Source organism: Dipodomys spectabilis, unplaced genomic scaffold (genome assembly GCF_019054845.1).
Source record: "Dipodomys spectabilis isolate Male_0828 unplaced genomic scaffold, ASM1905484v1 ptg000173l, whole genome shotgun sequence".
NCBI classification, from domain to species: Eukaryota; Metazoa; Chordata; class Mammalia; order Rodentia; family Heteromyidae; genus Dipodomys; species Dipodomys spectabilis.
Window position 1 is genome coordinate 8,019,043 of NW_024870850.1, and position 5,915 is coordinate 8,024,957.

Genomic DNA, 5,915 nt, shown 5'->3' on the forward strand with positions numbered 1-5,915 from the left:
ATAAAACATAGGGAACTGAAGCATTCACACAAGTGGTGAAATAAATTTTACTGCGCTGTCCTACAATCTGGCTACCCAAAACCGTTATGTTGATATTTTTGAGGAAGTGGTGGTATTTCCAAGACTCTTCATGTATCAAATACATCAGTACTTACTGGGTAGAGATGCTTCTGTCTTTAGACACAACCAAGGAGTAAAGAACCAAGGATCTCTTCAAGCCTGGTGCATAGGGAAAGCTCAGCCTCCATCCTCAGGACTGACAGACCAGGAGCGGGCTAGTACCAGCCTCTGTTCCAGAGGAGTGCAGCTGTCCAGGAGATGCTCAAGTGAAGGTGGGAAAGGATGGACTCATCATTAACCTTAGGAAAATCAATCTTCAGAGCTCACAGTTAGCCAACTTGTGCATCTTATTGGACCAAATCACTAAAGACTTCCAAACAGAAATGGAAGAAGAGAAAAGACACGAATAGCCACACTCGATTTTTGGAGGAAATCTCGTTAGATATGCTGGTAAAAGGTAGTGTGTCCTTTCTTCCATTGCTTCATTTTCTGCTTATTTTTTAAGATCCAGTGATGTTCAATCTCTATTTGATTGGACTAAATTACATGTCATAAACATAAACAAGTAAACAAAGTAGACAAGTAAACAAGACCCAAGAAATAAAGGACCTGTTCTTACTTTTCATATAATTTCTAAATCACTCTGTGTTCTTGACCGCATATAAGCTGAATAGGCATGCACATCTGAGGGAAGCCAGGAGGAGGGCAAAGAAGTGGAGGAAAATGGGTGAAAAAAATACAGCAGAGGGCCCATCAGCAGCACTGGTCATTGATGAAAGTGAACTAAGCAACTCAACAGTGATTATGGGAGGGAGGGAATGAGAGAGAAAGAGGAAACAGCTGATACTGAGCAAAAGGAAAGAAATGTACATATCACCCAATTTGGAAGAAACAGATTTATTGTTAAAGTCTGTAGAATTCATAAGCTTTGTAGAACAAGACGATGACAAGATGCATTGGGAAGGTTAAAATGTGTTAGTGACTTTAGCTAAGTATCATTATGCCACAATAGTGTGAAATTTATGTAATTACATAATCTCAAAAAAGAAAATGTGTTACTCTTAAAATATGGACTAAAACCTTAGGTAATGTGTATTAAATTTTCACATTCTTGTGGAAATCTATTATTAAATTCATTTTGAATTTCTATATTAGACACGTAATTTTTTGAGAGCCAGACACCAGTGGCTCTCTTAAAAGGCTTAGATCTGAGGATTACAGTTCAAAATTAGCCTGTACAGAAACATCTATGAGACTTCACCTCTAACTTACAAGTAAAAATATAGGACAGGAGGTATTTGTCAAATGCTAAAATGCCACATGTGTATTACAAAGCCAAAAGAGGGAGCTTGGGGCCCTGACTTCCAGGGCTGATACACACACACACACACAAACACACACACACACACACACACACAGAAACACACACACACACACAGAGACGTTTTTCATATTGAAAACATAAATTCATATTTAATTCCCTTTACTTTTGCCACCCAACTCCAATAAACATCAATCCTGTATTTAAATTTTTTAAAGAAAAAGCAAGTGGTTTCATTTCTCACTAGGGTCTGTGGATGCCACAGTGAGCAGTGCCAATGATGGCAAAGGCTCAACAGAAACACGGAGAAAAGAAATGGTGAAGAAAGACAGACAGACAGACAGAATAGCCAATATATTAAAGCTACACAATCATTAAATGAAAATCATCCCAAACTGTGAGAGCAGGAGAACAAAAGAAAAGAGAAGCCCACACGTGGCAGGTGAGACACCTCAACCCAGAGAGGGGGCCAGAATAGCAGGAATAGACTATGGATCCCACCCATGCCCCCTGGGCCTGCTGCTCAGGATCTACCCGTGTTGTTGTTGCTGAATCTGCGCCCAGACACGGGCAAGGCCCTGCGGTATTCCAGAACCACATGCAGTCCCTCATGCTCAAGGGCCAAGTCTCCTTCCTATGATGCTCACTGCCCCATGCCCCAGGGCATGCTAAGAGTATACTTCACCTTCTAGAGCAGGACCCTGAGCCCCATCTTCCCCCAGAGGCGCCAAACCAACAATTTAATGACACATCTAAACCTCCTTGTAAAAGAGCAGCAAGATAAATCCCAATCCAGTAGACAGAAAGAAATAATTAAAATTACATCAGAATTCAACGAATAAGAATAAAAACACCATAGAAAGAATCAACACAACAGAGGGTTGATTCTTTGAAAAAATTAACAAAATTGACAAACCCTTAGCAAATCTTATCAGAAAAAGAAGAGAACACACCCAAATAAATAAACTCAGGGATGAGAATGGAAACCACCACAGAAAAAAAAAAACAAGATTCAGAACGTTATAATGGAATACTTCTCAAAACTTTATGCTAATAAGTTTGAGAACTTAGCAGAAATGGTCCTTTTCCTTGCAAATATCGACATGCCGAAACTAAACCAAAACGAATTAAACCATCTTAACAGGCCGATATCAAGCATTGAAATAGAAACAGCAATAAGAGACCTCCTATCTAAGAAAAGAAAAGGACCAGATGGATTTAGAGAGGAATTCTACAAGGCCTTCAAAGCAGAGTTCACACCAATACGACTCCAACTCTTCAATGAAATTTAAAGAGAAAGTTGACTACCGAACACATTCAAAAAAATTTGACCAATAGACTTCAACAATTCATCCAAAAAATCATACAGCACGATCATACAGGATTCATTCAGGGATACAAAGCTGGTTAATATAATTCATCACATCAACAAGACCAAGGATAAGAACCACATGGTTATCTCAATAGGTGCAGAAAAGGCATTTGAGAAGATACAACACTCCTTTATGATGACGATTCTGAAAAATTAGGAATCCAGGGAACAGTTTTCCACAATACAGTAAAGTCTGTATATGACAAACCTACAGCCAGCATTATAGTTAATGGTGGAGAACTAAAGCCATTTCCTCTTAGCTCAGGAGTGAGAAAAGGACGGCTACTCTCTCCACTTCTCTTAAATTTAGTATTAGAATGCCTAGGTAGAGCAATAAGACAAGATGCAAGCATAAAAGGAATCCAAATAGGGAAAGATGAAGTAAAACTCACCCTCTTTGCAGATGACATGATTTTGTACTTAAAGAACCCCGGACTCCACTCCCAAATTACTCAAGCTGATTCAAAACTTTGGCAAAGTAGAAGGGTATAAAATTAGCCCTCAAAAAATCAATGGCTTCTCTGTATTCCAACAATGAGAAAAGCATACCTGAAATCAGGAAAGCTACTCCATTAATTAAATAGCCACACAAAAAATAAAATACCTAGAAATTAACTTAACCAAAGAAGTGAAGGACCTTTATAATGAAAAATTTGAAAAACCTGAAAACGGAAATCAAAACAGAACTTAGAAAGTGACAAATACTCTCATGCTCCTGGATTGGAAGGATCAACATAGTGAAAATGGCAGTACTTCCTAAGGCTATCTAGAAATTCAATGCGATACCTATAAATATTCCAACCTCATTCTTCAAGGAAATAGAAGAGGCAATCCAAACATTCATATGGAACAATAAAAGACCCCAAATAGCAAAAAACAATCCTCAACAGAAAGAACAGTGCTGGAGGAATATCAATACCAAATTTCAAACTCTACTATAAAGCCATAGTAATCAAAACAGCTTGGTACTGGCACAATAACAGACCTCAAGACCAATGGAATAGAAATGAAAACCCACAAATGAACCTACAGGCGTATAGCCATCAAATCTTTGATAAGGGAGCTAAAAAAATAGAGTGGAGGAAAGACAGCCTCTTCAGTAAATGGTGCTGGCAAAATTGGTTAACTACTTGTAGAAAACTAAAGCTAGATGCTTATATATCACCCTGCACCAGAATCAACTCCAAATGGATCAAAGACCTTGGAGTCAAAGCAGACATTCTGAAAACATTACAGGATGGAATAGAAGAAACCCTAGGTCTCCTTGGTACAGGCCAAAATTTTTTTAATAGAGACCCAGAAACACAACAAATCAAAGAAAGGTTGGACAAATGGGATTGCATGAAATTGCAGAGCTTCTGTATGGCAAAGGACATAGCTAGAAAGATCAATAGAAAGCCCAAGGATTGGGAGAAGATAATAACCAGCCACACATCGGACAAGGGTCTCATATCTAAAATGTACTTGGAACTCAAAAGATTAAATCCCCCAACAAACCCTCAAAGAAACAACTGCTTAATAAACAACTGGTCTAAAGACTTACAGAGAAACTTCTCTGAAGAGGAAAGAAGGATGGCCAATAGACACATGAATACATGTTCAGCCTCCCTAGCCATAAAAGAAATGCAAATCAAAACAACATTGAGAAACCACCTCACCCCAGTTAGAATGGCTATAATCAAGAACTCTAATAACAACAGATGCTGGAGGGGATGTGGACAGAAGGGCAGTTTACTGCATTGTTGGTGGGAGTGTAAACTTGTTCAAGCACTTTAGAAAGTAGTATGGAGGTTCCTCATAAGACTCCATATAGAGCTCCTCTATGACTCAGCAATCCCAGTTTTGGGCATTTACCCAACTGATCACAAACAAGTCCATACTAAAGCTCCCAACACAACAATGATTATTGCAGTATTTTTACCATAGCTAAGATATGGAGCTAGCCCAGATGCCCCTCCGTAGATGAATGGATCAAGAAACTGTGGTATACATACACAATGGAATTCTATTCCTCCAACAGAAAGAATGGCATGGCCCCCTTTGTTAGGAAATGGAAAGACTTGAAAAAATTATATTAAGTGAAGTAAGGCAGGCCCAAAGAGATATAGGTCCCAAGGTTTCCCTTCTTTGCAATAACGAGTACATGTCTGAGACAAACAGAAACTGTCAGACAGGTTGATGTTAGGCGAAATTAACCCAAAGATAAGGATTCAATGTTTTTTTTTCTTTCTTGCTATTGTTTCCAGAAAAGGCAAACTGCATACATGCAGGAGATGGAAGAGCATGGAAAAGACAGAGGAAAAGGAAAAAGAGAAAAAGAGAAAGAAAGAGAAGGGGACTTGTGCTGAGACAGGACAACAGCGGATGTGGAAATGACCACAGAGTCTGTGGAACTTCTCACTGTCCTATGGAGGCGTGACCAGGGTGGTTCAGGAAGTGACCTCTGTGGATGAAGGAGTGACCAGAGAGTGTGGGGTCCTCTACTGAATCACAGTCAGGTGACTGACAGCTGATTACTGGTTTCAGGCAGGTGAAGAGGAAGTGGGGAGGGCCTGTTCTCTTGGACAGATTTAGCAGAAATAGAGTAATAGATGAAGAGAACAGGATAAATGTTTCTCTTCTGAGCCAGCCACAGGTGGCTCATACTGGTAATCCTGGGTATAGAAGCAACAAAGATTTCTACCTCAGAACCCAAGTCAGGCTAGGCCCCAGCACTGATGCTCTTGCAAGGTCTTGCTGGCTACCAATATCAAATAGCATTTGCATCCTTACCTTTCCAACTTACATTTGCCAAGCCTTTCCTCATAAATATATGCAGCAAGTTCACCAGACCAGCCACCATGGTGAACTCTGGGCAGAGCAGGATCCTATGTTGTGACCTTGATTTCACTTCTATTATGAGAAACTAATAGAGAAGACAGGTAGGGAGACATGGACAGAGCTGGCACCACACAGTTGTACAAGTGGTAACAAGAATTACCAAAGCACTCTGGACATGAGGGAGACACAGCAGAGCAAGATCCATCCATACACCCACAGCTACCAGGATTCTCAGTGGGCAAGCCTGCTATGTTCCCAGAAAGTCACAGATCATAGAACATCTCTGTGTCTAACAGTGGACCACCACAATATATTGATAGGTGCAGTCTGATGGTCAACGAC